The sequence below is a fragment of the Gorilla gorilla genome, chromosome 6 (assembly GCF_029281585.2).
Source record: "Gorilla gorilla gorilla isolate KB3781 chromosome 6, NHGRI_mGorGor1-v2.1_pri, whole genome shotgun sequence".
In the NCBI taxonomy this organism is placed as follows: Eukaryota; Metazoa; Chordata; class Mammalia; order Primates; family Hominidae; genus Gorilla; species Gorilla gorilla.
The window spans coordinates 57,267,667-57,289,409 of NC_073230.2; the positions used below are offsets into that span (position 1 = coordinate 57,267,667).

At 36.7% G+C, this 21,743-nt stretch overlaps 1 long non-coding RNA gene across 2 annotated transcripts in view; it reads left to right on the forward strand.

Moving 5' to 3' along the window:
* LOC129534716 (uncharacterized) overlaps positions 1-21,743 on the forward strand; it is a 228,557-nt gene that overhangs the window by 76,518 nt on the left and 130,296 nt on the right. For both annotated transcript variants that reach the window (XR_010134526.1, XR_008681402.2), the window contains exon 2: positions 10,966-11,102. This is a non-coding gene — a long non-coding RNA (uncharacterized lncRNA). The remainder of the gene's footprint in view (positions 1-10,965; positions 11,103-21,743) is intronic.

The window sequence follows — 21,743 nt, forward strand, 5'->3', positions numbered from 1 at the left end:
AAATTTATATTAGGTTCAGAAATATAGCAAAGTCATGTTTTCAAAGAGATTTATTTTCAAAACAATAATACTGTTAATAGTGATAAAAATAACAACCACAATGTTACCTGTGCCGGTGGACAGGTCTTCTCTGGAATCTTGATGCTGGCAGCCACCTGACCTCCTAACATGGATGAGCATTTATCGAGCAAGCCTTGCCTATCCCATCCTGTGTGAGTCACGCATGAGTACCTCTCTGGTTTCCTATTCATGACACACTGTCTGTGAGATGTGCTATTTCCATTCGCCAGTTGAAATGTCACTTAACCACTCAGAGTCTCAGATTTCTCTCTATGAAATAAAATAGCTCAATGAGATTCATCTTTAAGATTTCTTCCAGCTATTATATTAAGCTAATAAATTTGCATTTTAATTACAGCCAAACCCTTAGGCTTAAGATTTGTAAATCTATTCTGACTTTTGGGTAGGGAATATTCACTCATTTGCTAAACCACATGGAAAAATGGGGTTGCTACTTACCTTTGTAAATTCATAAAATAGACTTTTAACAAAGTTACACATCTGCGCTCTTTTCTTGTCAATCCTGGAGTTAGAAACCATATTAAAATTACCCCAACTGAGTTACTAAGCATACAAAGATTAACTATCCCCCATTTTAAATATTAGCTAGCTAATAGCACTAAGATAAGCAAATTAGACAGACATGATAAATGGAATCCGAAAATAAAAGGAACAGCAAACTACCACATAAAAGTTTCATTTTACTAAGTATAGGTTTCCTATAGTCTGACTTTAAGTCTTTTATTCTTCATAACTGTCAGCTTTTACTCTTGGAGAAACAAGAATCACATTTCACCTAGGAAATGTTTTTTAATGCCGAATACTGATTGGCAGAGCACAGTGAAATGACTCTCATGGCATCTGCATGTTTCTAGTCTGCCTCTACAGGGGCTCCTTAGATTCCTCTCTGAGTATAGATGAAGTTTTCTAATTAATTTCCCTTTCTCCATCATTGCCCCGTCAGAATCTACCATAAATGTTATCCCATGATTAGCATCTGTGTCACTTTGTTGATTTACACACACACACATACATACACACACACACACACCCCTCCAGTGGATCCCTATGGAGTGCAGAACATGGTCCATCATCCTGATACAGATGTTCAAGGTCTTCACCTTGACCATGGTTAAATTATTATCCCATCTCCAGACCTCTGGTCCTTTTCTTCCTTTTTTTCTTATGTACTCAACTCTGTACCAAAGTACTCAATGCTAATGACACATACCAATTGTATTTCCAGTGTTATGTTGCAGCTGGCTTGTGCCAGCTCACAAGAACTGATTACTACGGTTTTCAAATTTTGTGATCCAGCTGTAAACACAATCATCATTAGAAATTAAATTATATAAACTTGCAATTAAATCAATTTAAAGAAATAGTAATGCGTGCTCAGTAGTCATAACTTTCAAATTATTTTATACCCTTCACTATTGTCTAAGCTGTTGAGGTATCTGCAATACTATATAATGGTGTACTACCATTCCTCATTGCTCAATGCAATAGTTAGTGAAATCACAATTAAATTGGCATGATGGGGTAATTGCACCATGGAAATTGACCACCAATGCTACAATTCAGTTTTTTCTTCCTTCCAGAGAGACAGCTGCTGAAGTTTCTGTTTGTCTCTTACAGCCACCAGTTAATGAATCAGCATGTATCTGAACTACATTGGCATGCTTTCTGTTAACTTTATGAAAATAGCACAGTAGGAAGTGATATCACCTGTTTATAGATGACAACACAGAATTTCAGTCAAACAACTTTCCCAGCTCTAGAGTAGGAAGTGGGGCCAGGGTGAAAGGGAAGGTTTGTTTCACTTCAAGACCCATAGGCAACAGATGCCAAGAGTGGCAGTGGTGGATTGGAGAAAGGCACTAGGGTTTGTGAGACTGGTTTTAAGCAGGATATTGAACAATGTATTTTACTTTGTCTTGTGATTTTTCCTGAGGACAAGATGAAATGTGAGCTGAGTGAGAACACAAAGAACAGGATTTATCAGGGTTGGGTTACTATATTCCAGTCATCGTTCCATCTGTCATTGATTAATTTTGCAGAGAAGTGGTTCTCGAACTGTGCGAATCAGTTACTTGCAAAGCTTGTTGAAACACAGATTTACGGGCCTCAGCCCATGAATCTGTAGGGTTCAGTAGGTCTCGGGAGCCTGAGAATTTGCATTTCTCACAAGCCCAGCTGATGTTGATGGGTGGGTCCAGCCACACCTTGAGCAACACTGCTCTCCTGCACATGCATGTGATCTGCCTGACCTGTACAATCATCGTATGTGGGCTGGGATTTGAAGATTTACTAAAATATTTATATTCATAAATGACAAGTGCTTTGTTTATAAAAGCAGATCATTTATATTTTGAACAACATAATTTGGACCCAAATTTTGTTTCAAACACAGGAAATATGATCTAATTATAAACAAGTTAAATAAGTGGATAAAAATGTAAAGTTCTGGCTTTTTATTTTTTTTTTCTAATGGGCATTTTGTTTCTGTTCTTGTCATAGTGCTCAAAATGTTTCACTGTAGAATGCAGCTCAGGCTCAGAAAATAACAATTAGTTTGTTAACAGTTTTAGGTGACTACCAAAACAAGTCATACCCTCTTAATCTCCAAGATGAAAAGGGCAGCTTGTATCTTGGAAGCACATATTGGTGGAGAGCTGCCCACATTTACAGCTTACACCAAAGTGTGTGGGAGTTTGTCTTTTTATATGAGAAGGGGAGAAGGGAGTATCCCATTCCAGAATCAGGTTTCTTATGTTTTAGAACATAGGAGCGGAAGCTAAAAGAAAAGGAGACAGAACAAGAGTTACTAAAAGGTGTATGTGAATGATCAAAAGTCAACTTTAAAATATAGAGTGACAGTTTGCATTCCTAAACTACTCAAAGAGACAACTTTGACCAAAAACAGAGGAAATACAGGGCATACAACTCTGTGTTTGTCATTCAGATTTCTCTCTGCTCCAGCCAGCCAGGAGCACATGCACACTCCCTGAGTGGATGATTGCTGACAAAATCCAAATGACCTCTTCCTAAAACCCCCAAAGAGATATTGAGACCAGAGTAGTTGTTCCAGGGCCAAAGTAGAAAGATCTGGGGTCACATGGAATGGACTGAAAGAAGTGGTAGAGAAGCTTTTTTTTCCCCGTAATTTCCCAGAACATTGTATAGTTTTCAGTGTCTCCACACTGAATATTACCAGAAAATATACACTGGTACCTTGAGGAACCCAAAAGCCTGTGCACCATCAGAGGAAACAGTGTCCGGGTGAAAATAACCTACTGCCTTTAGGTGATGACCTAAGGGCATTTATTTATTTAATGAAGCAGTTTTTGAGGCACTTTCATTTCTATACCTAACAAATTTTTGTTTGTGTACATTTTTGGGTTTTTGTGTTTTGTTATTTTGGATTTGTTTGTTTTGTTTTCCTTATTTTCTCAAGTTCCAGCCACTATTGGGTACATGGATAGATGGCAAATATTAAAGCAACAGGGTTCTTTTTTTCTTGGAGTTTGCATTCTATTGGAAGAGACTGATGATTAACCAAGCCACACAATGAAGTATCACAGACTACAGGAGCTCCTAGAAAGACTAAGTGTTCCATCAAGGGGGGCTTCAGGCAGCTCTGAAGACAGCGAAAGAATCTGTAACAGGCATGATTGAAAGGTAAAGAACAAAAGAAGAAGTTTAAAGCTACCAGATCACAAGAATTCCTATACACCAATAATAGACAAACAGAGAGATAAATTATGAGTGAACTCCCATTCACAATTGCTACAAAAAAAAATACCTAGCAATACAACTTAAAAGGGATGTGAAGGACCTCTTCAAGGAGAACTACAAACCACTGCTCAAGGAAATAAGAGACGACACAAACAAATGGAAAAACATTCCATGCTCATGGATTGGAAAAATCAATATTGTGAAAATGGCCAAACTGCCCAAAGTAATTTATAGATTCAATGCTATCCCCATCAAGCTACCATTGACTTTCTTCACAGAATTAGAAAAAATTACTTTAAATTTCATATGGAACCAAAGAAGAGCCCACATAGCCAAGACAATCCTATGAAAAAGAACAAATCTGGAGGCATCACGCTACTTGACTTCAAACTATACTAAAATGCTACAGTAAACAAAATAGCAAGGTACTGGTACCAATACAGATATATAGACCAGTGGAATAGAACAGAGGCCTCAGAAATAATGCCACACATCTACAACCATCTCATCTTTGACAAACCTGACAAAAACAAGCAATGGGGGAAGGATTCCCTATTTAATAAATGGTGTTGGGAAAACTGGCTAGCCATATGCAGAAAACTGAAACTGGACCCCTTCCTTACATTTTATACAAAAATTAACTCAAGATGGATTAAAGACTTTAATGTAAGACCTAAAATCATAAAAACCCTGGAAGAAAACTTAGGAATACCATTCAGGACATAGGCATGGGCAAAGACTCCATGACTAAAACACCAAAAGCAATGGCAACAAAAGCCAAAATTGACAAATGGGATCTAATTAAGGTAAAGAGCTTCTGCACAGCAAAAGAAACTATCCTCAGAGTGAACAGGCAACCTACAGAATGGGAGAAAATTTTTGTAATCTATCCTTCTGACGAAGGGCTAATATCCAGAATCTACAAAGAACTTAAACAAATTTACAAGGAAAAAAACAAACAACCCCATCAAAGAGTGGGTGAAGGATACGAACAGACACTTATCAAAAGAAGACATTTATGCAGCCAACAAACATATGAAAAAAAGCTCATCATCACTTGTCATTAGAGAAATGCAAATCAAATCCACAATGAGATACCATCTCATGCCAGTAAGAATGGTGATCATTAACAAGTCAGAAAACAACAGATGTGGAGAAACAGGAATGCTTTTGTACTGTGGGTGGGAGTGTAAATTAGTCCAACCATTGTGGAAGACAGTGGGGCGATTCCTCAAGGATCTAAAACCAGAAATACCATTTGACCCAGCAATCCCATTACTGGGTACATACCCAAAGGATTATAAATCATTCTACTATGAAGGCACATGCACAAGTATGTTTATTGAGGCACTGTTCACAATAGCAAAGACTTGGAACCAACCCAAATGCACATCAATGATAGACTGGAAAAAGAAAATGTAGCAGATATACACCATGGAACACTATGTAGTCATAAAAAGGATAAGTTCATGTCCTTTGCAGGGACATAGTTGAAGCTAGAAGCCATCATTCTCAGCAAACTAACACAAGAACAGAAAACCAAACACCGCGTGTTCTCACTCATAAGTGGGAGTTGAACAGTGAGACCACGTGGACACAGGGAGGGGAATATCACACACCAGGTCCTGTCAGGGGTGGGGAGCTAGGGGAGAGATATAATTAGGAGAAATATCTAATGTAGATGACAGGTTGATGGCTGCAGCAAACCACCATGGCACGTATATACCTATGTAACAAACCTGCACGTTCTGCACATGTACCCCAGAACTAAAAGTATTTGAAAAAAGCTACCAGGAAGGCAAGATATATTACTCAAAATATAACAACATATTCATATTAAGTATTAGTTTATTATGTATTGCCCTTTCTTGGTTTCCGATATTTTGTTTATGAATTTTGCACTCATATTCATAAGTAAGATTGAGCTGCAGTTTTCCTTTGTTGTTGGGTTTCGGTACAAAGGATATGCAGACCTCGTGAAACCAATTGAGAGTTTAGACTTACTCTTTTTCTATTCTTAGAATTGTCTGATCAACTTGGTTATTTCTAATGGAACTAATTGATACAGTTCAACAGAGGACCATTTGTCAACATATCAAATCATATCACACCATACCATTCCACACATCACAACATACTATACCAAACCTCCTCACACCCATCCACACCAGCCACATCATCTCATACCACACCATACCAATCCATATAATACCACATGATACTATAGCACACCACACAAGACCACAGCACACCACACCAATCTATATACCATATCGTGCCATACCACACCACATAACACAATACCATACTACATACAACACCACACCACGTAACACCACAACACATAGCACCACATCACATAACATCATACCATACCATACCATAGCATAGCATACCACACCAATCCATATCGTACCACATCATACCATACCATACCACATCACATAATACCACGCCATACTATACCATACCATACCATGTCATACCACATCACATAACACTACACACCATTGTACTGTACTATACCATACCATACCACACCATTTTATAGTATACCACATCATACCATACCACACAACACCTCATAACACCACACTACACCACATAACGCCATAATATACCAAACCATGCTATATCATACCACACCAATCCATATCATACCACACTATACCAAATAACACCATTAATACCATTATACTATACTATAATATACTATACTATACTATAATACACTATACTATAATACCATTATCCTATACCGAATAACACCATATAATACCATTATACCACACTATACCAAATAACACCATACTATACCACAGAATACCACACTACACCACACCACACCACATAACACCACATGATACAACACCACAGCATACCATACCACATCACAATGCACCACACAACACCAATACTCACCACATCACACCACTCCACACGGCACTCTTTATACCGTAGAGTATAATACCACACCATACTATGCAAATGTAACACTCATTAAGTCTAAAGCATCACTTAGTGAATTATCAGCAATTGTGAACTTTATTAATTTAGTGGAGGGTATGGACAAAAAGAAATGTACAGTCAATATTATACTGGTAAAATGTTGAAAACTTTCGATTTGAAATTAAGAATGAAACTTAGGTGCTGACTATCAATGCTACATCCAATGCCAGTACCATTGTATTTTAGGTACTAGCCATAGCAGCAAGAAAGAAAACTATGCAAGGTTTGTAAAAGGTGAAAATATAATCATTAGATAAAACTCTCATTACTGATAGATGACATATAGCAATTTTAGAATCAATATGTGAGTTGAGGAAAGTTGCAAGATACATATTTAACACACAAATTGAACTACGTTTGTATATTTTGACAATAGTTAGAAATAAATTTAAAATATGCCACTTCTAAAGACAGAAGAATATTAACTAAAGTATATGTAAAGAAAGTTGTGCAAGATATCTCTTCAATTTTTGTCAAACTAATTTATAAATTAAAGTCAATCCAGATGAAGATATTAGTAGGTCTCTATTTACAGAAATAGAAAAGCTATTACAAGATTTGCATGCAAATGCAAAGGACCAAGAAAAGCCTAGACAATCTTAGTGAAAAAGAACGTGATAGGGGAACTTGCTTTACTAAACATCAAGACTTATTAAGCCACAGTAAAGACACTGTGGTTTTGACTACCTAGTTGGCAAATACTCCACTGGAATACGGTGGAGAACCCAGAAACAGAGCCACATAAGGATTGACACTTGTCCCTGACTAAGATGGCACGTCAGAGCAGTGGCAAAAGATGTTCTCTTCAATACATGATACAGGGTCCACTGGATATCAATGTGGAGAAAAATGAGCTTGACTTCTAGATCATATTACAGAAGACTGTATTTCAGGTGCTTTTGAAATCAATGTAGGAAAAGTAATATAATCAAGTTTAAAGATATAAATTAATATTTACTTGATGTATGTATTTTGTAAACAGGAGAGCAAAACATCAACAGTGAAATAAAATATTAATAAGTTACACTTTATTAAAATAAAACATTCTTTATCAAGAAACATCACCAAGTAGGTGAAAATGAGAGCAGTCAAGTTATTTGTAACAGATATAAGCAATCACCTCCAAATTATTATACCAACTGATTTCCCCAAGAGCAAGCACTATTCAGTAGACATTAACCAGTTAGGAAATCTTTGTGACCTTGGGCTAGAGAAAAATTTCTTACATCTGAAACAAAAAGCGTAACAATAAAGACATGATACGTGAATTGTATCAAAATTGAAAACTTTCGCTCTTCAGAAGATGCTACCAAAAAAGAAAAAAAGTAAGCCATAGAAAAGGAGAAAATATTTGCAAAGTATATGTGACAAAAAAAAGAACTCTTCACAACTCCATAATAATTCCAGTGAAATATAAACAAAATTTTGAGCAAACACCTTACAAAATATGTGAAAATTCAATAAGTACATGAACAGAAGCTCCACATTGTGACTCATCAAAGATTCAAATTAAAAACACAGTGAGTTCCTCTGCACACTCAGTAGTATGACTACATTTAAAAGATTAGCAATATCTTGTGTTGGTGAGGACATTATTATGGTGAGGTTAGAAACATTATGCTAGAGAATGAAGCCAAACACAAAAGGAGGCACGTTGTTTGATTTCTCTTCTATGAAATTTTAGAAAAAGCAAATCTATTCTCTAGTGCCAGAAAACAGAACAATGATTAATTGGAAGTTGGTGGGGTGTGTATTGACTGGGAAAGGGCACAAGGGTAGTTGTTGGAATGATGAAAATGTTCTGTATCTTGATTGTAGCAGTGACTCATATATTTCTTAAAACTTATTGAACTGTAGATACACTTAAAATTAATTATAAATAGATTATATTTATTATATGTAAATAAATGTGCTGAACAAAACAAGAACATATACAAATAATAGGTTTCAAAAGAAGTTTTAAAAGAGAAAGTAGATACAAATATAAATTCTTATTTTTTTTCCTGTTATCCAATTGAGTTCCCTGCACAGCCCTCACTTTGAAGACGTAAGTGTTGGATGCTGCGAATGATGGATTAAAACCTCATTTCAGGCCAGCAGCTCCAGAGAATATTGGACTATTCATCATAATAGTTACCTGAGTGGTGACCAGACATTCTGTAGAGCTCATCTTGATAAGTAGTGCTCCCCAGAATAATTTGGATCATAACCCTCTATTTCTTCAGTCTGAAATGGAGCCAACTACCACCTGTCTGACATCATGCACCTTAGCTGCTCAGATTTCCTGTTTTACCCTTTCTTCCACCTCCATATTTGGTCATTATATGCTTTGTAGCACATTTGAGTTGTCATAAACTTTATTTGACATTTGAATGCACCAGGTCATACTTTCTGCTCTTTCCCACATGCCCAGGTAGTTATTGTTGTTGCATTAAAAAAAAAAAGAGAGAGAGAGAAAGAAGTTCCAAATTATTACAGTTCACATAGTTATCACAAGGTTATTATTTAAAATATTTATCACAAGGTTATTATTTAAAATATTAATCTGTAGAGTTCTGATGTCTGCTAGCTACAGAACTGAATTAAAGAATACACTTAGGAAAGATGATAGTGACCACCTTATCCACCCAAACTCACCTTAGGCTTTGGCTCTTTCTACTGTTCCTATGGAAACAGATACAACACTAGCAAAGTTGGTGTCAAGTCCTTTAATATAATTTTTCATCACTAGTTATTTTAAAGTATCAGATTTTATTTTTCCCTGATAGAGATCATTACCTTATGTTGCAAATTAACCGGTGCCCTCACTTTCATAGAAATCACTGTATAGCTCATTTAAATGCAGTATATACATGAAGCTATTGCTTTAGAACAATACATCTTGATTCTCTGGTTTAAATGACATCTGACTCACAGTTCTGACACTGATTCCCACAGGTTGTTAAAAAGATACCCCTGTAGAAACAGAAAGAGACAAAAAATATTCCAGCAATATTGAAAATTAGGACTTAACCTTCAAAGTACCTGAAATGAATTTTTATTAACAACTAGGCCAAAGATTTGACTTCAGAAAAATAATCATTTTTTTCTCATGGCATGTTCTAGGAAAAAAGCAAGTCAGTCTGGCCCTCTTTCACCTTTTCTTATTGCCTTTACCTCGTTCAGAAATGCAAGATGTCGTTTGTTACAAGACTGCTATGGTTTTGTTTTGTTTTGAGGCATCTAGAGCAATCTCTTCCCATTCCTCCAGTTAGGCAGACACTGTGGCCCTGGACTAAGTGTCAGAAAGTTACCCTGTGTATTCTAGGTGTATACTTATACATGCCTTGTTGTGTGGTTGTGGAATGGGAGAAATGGAGAAGTTCTTGTTCTTCTTTGTGATAAAGGTTTAGAAGGAAGAGTTCCTGTGGCAGCGGTATCTTACCTTAGGGGGCTCGACCCAAGTGGATGAAAAGTGGAATGAAGGACAATTCGCACTGTTGCCATATTCTCTGAAGCTGTGGCCTGAGATTAGGTCTTAGTCCATCCTCAGAGCCCAGCACTTGGATGCTGTAAAGAGAGTATAACTCACCAATCACATTCTTGAGTCAGGTATTGTATCTGACTAAATAGTATGACAAATATCAGTAAATCCCATTTCTTCTGGAAACTTCAGTCATTTTTTGTCTCTGCTGTCAAATGAGAGGTTTGGAGTTAAGCATTTGGAGTTGAGCATTTCTCAGTCAGCACCCCCTCTCCCATCCCCCACCCAGCCTTTAACATTTAATTATATGCAGGGACAATCAGTGGAGAGTCTCATGCCAGGTGAGCCTCCTCTCCTCTTTTGTGGCAGACCTCAGAAAGCCTCTCACTTGCTTTCCTTGTACACCACCACCACTATACACTCTATCCCTTAGAACATTCACCTGCAAGCCTGGTTACAGAATGTAGCACATCCTCCTCATCTCCCCACCAGAAACTCGAGATGGCACCCACATTCACCCACTGAAAAACATTTAAGATATGGGTAATTTTCCTCATTTTTCTATGGAAATAGAGTGATAAGCTGAATAAAAGGAATGGATAATCTGTAAAGTTTAAGAATTAAATTTCTAAGATATTGACCCTGGTCAATTATTCATACATGAGTCTTAATTTATAATGGTTGTTCTATTTTAGTTCTGTTCATAGGTAGAAATACAAACCCTGAAGAAAGGACTTCCAGTGACACCTTCCCTGAACCTCTCCATGCAGTTCCTTCTACTCAGCACTCAGCCTTATTGCAGAGACCGACACAGTACTTAAGAGTCCTTCAGGTACCTACTCATCTCATGAAAGGAATTTGCATTGTGAGGTCTCTATACCCGGGATTCACATCTCTGGTTCAGAAACATCTAAGTTGCTTCTACCAGGTTCTTGTTTCTTTGGTCACATCCACCCATGGGTCCTCTGATGTCAGCTAGTGGGACTACATTTTGGATAAATTGTTAAGAAGTTATCTGTTTTACACAGCATGTTTTGTTGGTTTCAAAGGAAAATATTCATTGGATTCTTAGATCTGGTACTTGGTGGGAGCACAGACTCCAGAGAAATCCCATACACCTGACCGGGGTGGGGCACAATCACCAAGCAAGTCCTATGACATGACCATTTCTAGTGCTTCTGCTGCTTCTGCTATGGAATCTATCAACACCTAAAAGGTCACTTTGTGGTAACCACAAGAATTAAAAATAGAGTTGAAAGAGAGGCAGCACTGGCTACCCTGTGGTTAAATAAATGACATTCAAAGAATTTTCTTTTGGCCTTTTCAACTATCCACCTTACCCTGTACCCCAGTAGTAATGAACTTCCAGGGATTAGGTTAAAGAATCCACCCTTTTTAGTTATCAGTGTTCCCTTGACAAAAAGAGATATAAGTAGATATATTTCCCCACTGTGCTTGTCAGATGTTAAAGCCTCTAACTGGAAAAGCGACAAAGGAATGGAAGTCCCTCATAGCCAACTTATGCATGTATATCTCTGGGTTTGAGCTCAGGCCATAAAATGTAGGATCACTAAATGATTTGAATTGCACAAAAGCACCCATAACATCAGTAAAACTGTTATATTTATTACAGATGTTTCAAAAAGCAATGTTTTCAGAGCTAGCTTTTACACATAAGGGAAAGACAGAGCTTAGAAACCCTGGTAAAGTGAATGTATCAGGCTGATGGAACACTTGCAGCCCTCTTCTCACTGACTCCTGGGACTTATAACTCTCCCAACAACAGCAAAAATGATCTGAGCAAGACTTGGGGATTGAAGTCCTCAAATTCAGGAACTTAATATAAGTTACTGAAACCGAGCAATTTACCATTGCCTTTCAAAACTTAATGAGTGACTTCAAATAGTTCTGGGGTGTGTGTGTGTGTGTGTGTGTGTGTGTGTGTGTGTGTGTGTGTGTGTGTGTGTGTGGTGTGTGTTTGAACAGCTTTATTAAGATTTAATTCAGATATTACAAAACTTACCCACTAAAGGTACACAATTTTTGTTTTTAATATATACACAGAGTATCTGACTATCAGTGCATTCTATTTTTAGATCATATTCATCACCCCTTCCCCCAAAACCAGAATCCTTTAGCAGTCTCTCTTCGTCCTATCTCCAGCCTAGCAAGTACTAACCTACTTTCTGTCTCTACAGATTTGCCTGTTCTGGAAACTTCATATAAATGGACTTATGCAATATATGTACTTTTGTATCTAGTTTCCATCACATAGTGTTTTCAAAGTTTATATTGTAGCATGTATCAGTACTCAGTTTCCTGCTATGGATGAATAATATTCCATTGTGTAGATGTGCCACTTTTATTTATCCACTCATCAGTGGATGGACATTTGGGTTGTTTCCACTTCTTTTCTATTATGAATAATGTTACTCTGAAGATTCACTTACAAGTTTTTAGGTGGATGTATTGTTTCATTTCTCTTGAATAAATACTTAGGAGTAGAATTATTGGGTCATATGATAATATTTAGTTCCTTATCTTGAGGAATTGTCAAACTTGTCTAAAATTGTACCAATATACATTCTTACCAACAGCATTTGAGGGTTTCAATTTCTCTACATCCTCACCAACACTTGTAATAAGTAACCCGGGGTTTTGTTGTTTTATTATTATAGTTAGCCTAGTGGGTATAAAGTGGTATCCCCAGTATAATTTTGATTTGCATTTCCATAACAGCTAATGAAACCAAGTATCTTTTCATGTGCTATTGGATATTTGTATATATGTTATGGAGAAATAACTATTCATATCCTTGCTCATGTTTTAATTGGGTTATTTACAATTAGTTCAATTGCAAAGGTTTTTATATATTCCGGATACATGTGCTGTGTAAAAGATAATATGCTATCCCATTTTGTAGACTGTCTTTTCACTTTATTGATGGTATTATTTGTAACACAACCTTTTTGTTTGTTTGTTTGCTTGCTTGTTTAATGAAGTTCAATTTATCAATTTATCTTGGGTTGCTTGTACTTTTGGTATTACCTCTAAGAAACAATGACTGGATCCAAAGTCAGGAAGATTTACTGCTGTTTTCTTCTTGGAGTTTATTATTTTAGCTAATATATTTAGGTCTTTGCCTATTTTTGTTTACTTTTTGTGTATGGTGTGAGGTATGAGTGGAGCTTCATGTTTATATGCTTTTATACAGTTTTCTTAGTGCCATTTGTTGAAGACTATTTTTTCACCATTGAAAGATCTTGACACTGCTATTGATAATCCATTGACCATAAAGGTAAGGGTTTATTTCTAAACAATTATATTCTATTGATGTATATGTCTATCCTATTCTAGGACTGCTTTTTCTCTGGTACTATTGAGAGATGAAGCCAGCTGGGCTTCTGGGTCAGGTGGGGACTTGGAGAACTTTTCTGTCTAGCCAAAGGATTGTAAACACATCAATCAGTGCTCTGTGTCTAGCTAAAGGTTTGTAAATGCACCAGTCAGCACTCTGTAAAATGGACCAATCAGCGCTCTGTAAAATGGACCAATCAGACCAATCAGCAGGATGTGGGTGGGGCCAAATAAGGGAATCAAAGCTGGCTACCCCAGCCAGTAGCAGCAACCCGCTGGGGTTCCCTTCCATGCTTTGGAAGCTTTGCACTTTCACTCTTTGCAATAAATCTTGTTGCTGCTCACTCTGAGTCCACAGTACCTTTATGAGCTGTAACCCTCACCACGGAGGTCTGCAGCTTCACTCCTGAAGCCAGCCAGACCATGAACCCACTGGGAGCAACAAACAACTCCAGACGTGCCACCTTTAAGAGCTGTAACACTCACTGCGAAGGTCTGCGGCTTCACTCCTGAAGTCAGGGAGACCACGAACCCATCAGGAGGAATGAACAACTCTGGACACATCTGAACATCTGAAGGAACAAACTCCGGACACTCCATCTTTAAGAACTGTAAAACTCACCACGAGGATCCGCGGCTTCATTCTTGAAATCAGCGAGACCAAGAACCCACCAGAAGGAACCAATTCCGGACACACTATGGCTTGGTAGTAAGTTTTGAAATTGAGAAGTGTGCATTCTCTAATATTTTTATATCTTCCAAAAATGCTTTGGTTGAGGTGGCATCAGAAAGATGGCAGAGTAGGAAGCTCTGGGCGCTCCTTTCCCCAACAAACACATTGATCCAGTAACACTTCATGGACATTTATACCTTTTTGAGAAATCTTGAAACTAATTTACGAGTTTATGCGCTCCAAGAGAAGCTAAAACTAAACTGACCAAAACTCGTAGGGAGATTCAGGATACGATTCCTTCTTGCTAGAATCTCTATCCCTGGCACAGCATTGCAAAATCAAGATGACATCCCCTACCTCCCAGCTTCTCTCTGGGGAGGAAAGGGGTTGGTTGCATGTCTAGTGCCCCAATTTTCCAAGGTGGCTCCCCAGAGGACTGGCTTCTTTCTTTTCAGCCTTAAAACTCAGACAAGACCAGCACAGTTTAGCCATATGAAAGAGAGTAGAGATAGAAGGTTGAGCTGATTGATGTAGATCTTCTCACTTGGTCAGCACAGAGTGCTGCAAATGAAAAATCCCATATCTCAGTTACATCCTGGGGAGAGAGTTGATTCATGTATCTCATGTCTTAATTTCTCCAGGGCTGTAAAGATAATTAGCATTGTCTTCCTGGTCTTAGAACTCTGATGGGTCCAGCAGAGTCTGGCTGCCTGAATGACAATGGAGAAATAGAGATGGAGATTTAGACTGGTAAACACCAAAATCCACCCCTGCCCACCACAAAACCAGCTCAGCACAGATTAAGCCAAAAACAACAACAACAACAAAAATGCCAACAGCTGCCTGCTTCTCCCTAGAAAGGGAAAGAGTTGTTAGAGACTTAGAGACTCCAGAATCTCTGGTTGAGCTTATTGTTGGGAAACTTCTTCTCTACAAAGTCGGTGTCTGAAAATTGGATGAGCTATCTGCTTTGTCTAATATACAGTCACCAATGAAGAGTTTCAAGACAGTAAGGACCCAGGCAATGATGTTTTAAAAAAAGCAGCAAGATAAATCTCCAAAAGCAAACTCTAATAAAAATGATTTATATGATATATCTAACAGATAACTCAAAATAACTGGCATAAAGAATCTTATTGATATCAAAAAATGCATAAGCAAAGTGAGACTGCCAACAGAGATAGACCATATTTTAAAGTACCATATAGAAGTCATAGAACTGAAGTACAATAACGTAACTGAAAATTTTCTGAAAACCATAAGAGAAAAGCAATTTATCACATGAGGAAACATCAATAATACCACTAGTGGATTTTTCTGCAGAAACTTTACAGGCGATAAGAGAGTAGGATTGCATATTAAAAATGCTAAAAGTAAAGAACTACCAACCAAGAATACTATGCCCTACGAAACTATCCTTTAAAGCTGAAGGATAGATTAAGATTTACACAGACATAGAATAGCTGAGGGAAATCATCATTACCAGACATGGCTTAAAAAAAGGCTAAGGTGAGTTTCTCAAGTTGAAGTGAAAGGACACAAAACAGCAACACAGTAGCCTAAGAAGTATGAAACTCATTCATAAAGGTTAATATATAAGAAATGCAGAATACTTTATTATTATAGTGGTAATGGGTATAAATCATTATTAATTGTAGTATAAACATTAGAATGTAAAAGTATTAAAAATGACTATAAAATATGTTAAAAGAATACATACAAATTATGACAATAGTACCACAAAGTATGGGGAGGAAGTTAAAGTTTAGAGATTTTGTATGTGATTGAACTTAAGTTGTTATCAGCTTTGGGTGTTATAACTATAAGATATTGTATGTAAGCCTAAAGGTAAGGATAAAATAATAACTATAGACATCACACAAAATGAAAATAGAAAGAAATCAAAGCACATCAATGCCAAAACTCAAAAATGGGAAAAAGATAGAATGAGAGAGAAAAGCAGACAAAAGAACTATGAGACAAGCAGCAACAACTAACAAAATAGCATTAGTAAATCCTTTTATCTCAATGTCACTTTAAATGTGAACTCCCAATAAAAAGATATAGAGTAGCTGAATGGATTAAGAAAAACAAGACCACACCATATGTTATCTATAAGAAACTCACTTTAGCTTTAAGAACACACTATAAATCATGCTGCTATAAAGACACATGCACACATATGTTTATTGCGGCATTATTCACAATAGCAAAGACTTGGAACCAACCCAAATGTCCAACAATGATAGACTGGATTAAGAAAATGTGGCACATATACACCATGGAATACTATGCAGCCATAAAAAATGATGAGTTCATGTCCTTTGTAGGGACATGGATGAAATTGGAAATCATCATTCTCAGTAAACTATCACAAGAACAAAAAACCAAACACCGCATATTCTCACTCATAGGTGGGAACTGAACAATGAGATCACATGGACACAGGAAGGGGAATATCACACTCTGGGGACTGTGGTGGGGTTGGGGGAGGGGGGAGGGATAGCATTGGGAGATATACCTAATGCTAGATGACGAGTTAGTGGGTGCAGCGCACCAGCATGGCACATGTATACATATGTAACTAACCTGCACATTGTGCACATGTACCCTAAAACTTAAAGAATAATAAAAAAATAAATACATAAATAAATAAATAAAGAACACACATAGGCTGAAAGGAAAGGAAAAATATATGTAAATAATAGCAAAAACAGAGTGGGGTAGCTATAATTATATCAGACAAGATAGATTTTAAGTAAAAATAATCAATGAGAACAGAAGGGCATTATGTAATAATAAAAAGTCAATTTTCCAGGCAGATATAATAATTGTAAATATATATGTACCTAACATTAGAGTACCTGAAAATGTAAAGCAGAGTGGCAGAACTGAAGAAAGAAATAGATGACAATGCAATAACAGACTTCAACAGTAAACTTTCTATAGTAGAATAGTCAAACTTTTATATGGGCTCAAAATTACCCTAATACTACAGCCAAGGGCACCATAAGGAAAGAAACAATAGTCTACATTCCTGAGATAAATCTCACTTGGCCCTGGGGTGTAATTTTTAATATGTTGCTGGATTTGGTTTTCTAGTACATCAGTGAGGATTGTTGTGTGTATATTCATAAGGGATAGTGTTTTCCCAGGCTTTTTTTCTTTTTATGTTTTTATCTGTTTTGATATCAATGTAATATTGGGCTCATATAATGAGTTTGATAAAGATCCATTCTTTCGATTTTTTGGAAGATTTTGTGAGAAAATGTTGGATTAGTCTGTTTAGGATTCCTTAAAAAAATCAAACTGACTGACTTTAACAGAAGAAATTAATTCTCTCTCAGTTCTGGAATTTAGGAGCATATGATCAAGTTGCTTGCAAATTCATTTTCTCATCAGGGCTCTCTTTCTGACTTGAAGAGTGACTTCTAAATATGTCCTCCAAAGGCCTTTTCCCTGTGCTTACAGGGTAAGAGAACTATAGCAGTTTCTCTGTTGTCTCGTTTTACAAGAACACTAATCCGTATCAGATAGGGTTCCATCTTTATGTCTTCATTTAACCTTAATCATTTCATTACCCAAAATACAGCTATACTGGGGGTCAGTGCATTGACCTGTAAAAGCTGGGTGGGTCCATGTATTCAGTCCATAACAATTGCTCTCAGTTCTTCAAGTGTTTTGTAGAGTTCACTAGTAATGCAAAATGTACCTAGGCTATTCTTTGTGAAGTTTAAAAATGACTAATTCAATCTCTTAACATTTTTCTAGGTGTATTCCTATTTTTTATTTCTTCTTGAGTCACTTTGGGTTCTTTATGTCATTCTATAAATTTGTCTATTTTATCTAAGTTTCTAATTTGTTGGCATTCAGTTATTTATAGTATTCTCTTATTTTTTTCTCTAAGTTGATAATGATGACCCTTATTTCATTCCTAATTTTAGTAATTTGAATCTTACCTGTTCACTTCTTGTTGAGTCTAAAAATTTATAGATTTCATAGATTTTTTCAAATAACTTTTGATTTTTTAATGATTCTATTATTTTTGTCTGTCTTACTTTTTTGCACTCAAATCTTCATCAGTTCCTTTCTTCTGATTGTATTAGATTTTGTTTGCTTTTTGTTGTTATTGTTGTTGCTTGTTTTGTTTTGTTTGTTTTTTGTTGTCATCGTTGTTGTTGTTGTCATTTCGGGACGGAGTCTTGCTCTTGTTGCCCAGGCTGGCGTACAATGGCCTGATCTTGGCTCACTGAAACCTCAGCCTTCCAGGTTCAAGTGATTCTCCTGCTTTGGCCTCTCGAGTAGCTGGGATTACAGGCACCTGCCATCACACCTGGCAAATTTCTGTATTTTTAGTATAGACAAGGTTTCACCATGTTGGCCAGGCTGGTCTTGAACTCCTGAACTCTGGTGATCCGCCTGCCTCAGGCTCCCAAAGTGCTAGGATGTCCTAAATGCTTCTGAAGCTCTATTAATATTTGTTTATTACTTTTCTTCTCTGTTCTTCAGAGTAGATAATTTTAATTGATCTATCTTTAGGTTTACTGATTCTTTCTTCTTTAAGCTCACATGTGTTGTTGCTCTCCCATATAGTAAGTTTTTAATTTTCTGTGTTGTTCTTTTTGAATACAGAATTTCTAGTTGGTTCTTCTGTATAATTTTGATCTATTTCATGACATTTTGAACCTAGTGAGACATCATGTGATGTTGTCCTTTAGTTCTCCAGGCATAGTTTCCTTTAGTTCTTTGAACATATTTATAATAGTGGATTTAATACCATTTTCTAGTCAGTCCAAATTTGGGCCCTCTCAGGGACAGTTTTTTAAAAATCTTGTTGCTTTGCAAGTCTCATAAATATAATTTATTGTTCAAAACTGGACCTTTCAATTTATATAATGTGACAACTCAAATTATATCATACACCCTCTTTTATAGGCTTTGATGTTGTTGCTGTATTTCTTGTTGTTGTATTGTTGTTTTTTATTTTGCTTTTGTTTGTTGTTGATGTTTTGTTTTTGTTTTTATTTTTCTGGCTGTTGTGTGTTTGTTTAGGCACTTTCCTGGATTAAGTCTGTAAAGACTATGTTCTTTGTAATGTGTAGCCACTGAAGTTTCTGGTTAGTTAGCTTGATGGTCAGCTAGTAATTGGCCAGATATTTTCTTGAGCATCTTGAACAAATAAGTTTTCAACCCAAGGGCCTACAATGTTGGTGCATTCTTTACATGTTTAATTTATGAGTCTGCCTTAGCCTGCACTTCCTACTTGCACAAGACCCTAGGGTCAGTTAGAGGTGAGAGGTAAGAGCTTTATACAGCCCTCAATAGATACCTCTTTCCCGGGTCTTTCCTACAAATTTTTTATTAGGCCTTTGTTTCCTATTGGTATCACAGGTTAAATAAGTGATCTAAAAACAGTGTTTTCAAGAGCTGTGATATTGTTGCTGTGATAATGGGATTTCTGAAGAGCTCTAAGCCTGTCCATGCTAGGAGTAGTAAGACTTCTAGTTTTTAAGGCTTCAGTGACACTGGGAAAGAGAGATGGGAAGAGGTCAACAGAGCCACACACCTCTTTATTTTTATTCTGGTACAGCAGGATTTTTATGAGTAAATGCTCTTCAGATTGTTAGAAGCCTGTGATTAATATCCAGAGTTCTGATAAAGTTTATTTCAAAACATTTTGAAAGTGTTTTTACTGCTTTTATGTAAGAGCATATTAATATAAGTTCCATGCATCAACATTCTGGAAGTCATTCCCAGTACTAGCTTCTCTTGTTTGTGTAATTTAGTGTGGGAAGAATTAAACTTCCGAGGCCTTGACAGATTCAGAAAAAGTGTCATCATTATTATAATAATTAGGGAAATAATCTAAACCTGTTGGTGTTTAATTTCCCTAATATATAATAAAAACTTAATAGCAAATTGAAAGGTTTTTTGTGAGGATTAGATCATTCACTTCAAAAAATATGAAGCATACAAGTGCAGTGTGTCTGAAGTGCATATCATGAGATGAGGAAAGCAGAGATGAAGATACAAAGATAAAAAATGACAAGATTTTAAGGTATTCAGAGGTTTAAAATGTCACTGAACTTTGTAAAGCAGATATGGAATATGATCACGTTTGTGCTAAAAATTATTTGCAGTGTAGAAAGCAAAAGTATCTTTTTGTCAAAAGATATTCTAATGGAGAATATTAAAATTAAAAATTTCGGTTAAGAATTGGCACAGAAGACTATCTTTAGACAAAAGAGGTTCTAGAAATTCAGATGAAAGCAGGAGTAGATACAGTTATCTCAGCTGAACTTCTCCCTAAGGCTCTCCTAGTCCCTAACTTGCACAAAACATCCTTTGACAGAATGAATCTGAATAATTTAATTTTGTATGGTCTCTCAGTTCTGTGTACATATTGGTTGCACCAATATTCAGGAAGAATTTTTGTAATTCACTATGCACTTAATAGTCTGATTTAAATAATAAGTAAAATGTAAGGAATGCTGCCTTAGTGTTTGAACTAACTTATTGACAGTGAGGACACTCAAAAGACAATGGCCACCATTTCTGTCTTTTACCATTGAGCTTCCCAAAGAAAATTCCTCCATGTACATCTGTAATTGTTATTACCAGTGGTTTCTATTTTTCTGCATGGACAGTGAGAAAATGTTAGCAGATATAGCCTCTTGCCCCATGCTTAGAAACAAATGGTCTTTAAGTCAGACCCTAACATCCACAGAGTAAAGGGAAAGTGCAATTGTTGAAACTATACCAGGGAATATGGAAGGGCCTTAACTTATAGTTCTTTATTTTTCACAAGATTATGAAGTCTAGAGTATAAAATCAATATTATAATCTCCAGTTTATATATGAGGACACCAAATAATTCAAGCAAGGTGAGAATGAGTATTAGAGCCTATATTTGAATAAAGCTTTGTGTGTGTGCCTCCCTTTATAAGGAAAGTGCAGATAGCTCTGACCACAGGGTTCTTTTCAGTAGCTGCTCCAGAAGAAACAAACACAGGGAACATGTAAGATAACTTCCTTGTCTGGAGGGAACTGATACCTACACTCCCATGGGAGGGAACACTGATACCTATGCTCCCATGAAAGGCAACTATTGGCTTACCATCCAGCCTGTCAGCCTCATTACAGAGATATGGTTTAGAGTCTGTATTAGTCTGTTCTCACAATGCTAATAAAGACATACCGGAGACTGGGTAATTTATGAAGAAAAGAGGTTTAATTGACTCCCAGTTCCACATGGCTGGTGAGGCCTCACAATCATGGCTGAAGGTGAACAGCAATGTCATGTCTTATATGGTGGCAGGCAAGAGAGAGCTTGGGCAGGAGAACTCTTCTGTATAAAAGCATCAGATATGGCGAGACTTATTCACTATCATGAGAATGGCATAAGAAAGACCCACCCCATGATTCAATAACCATCCACCAGGT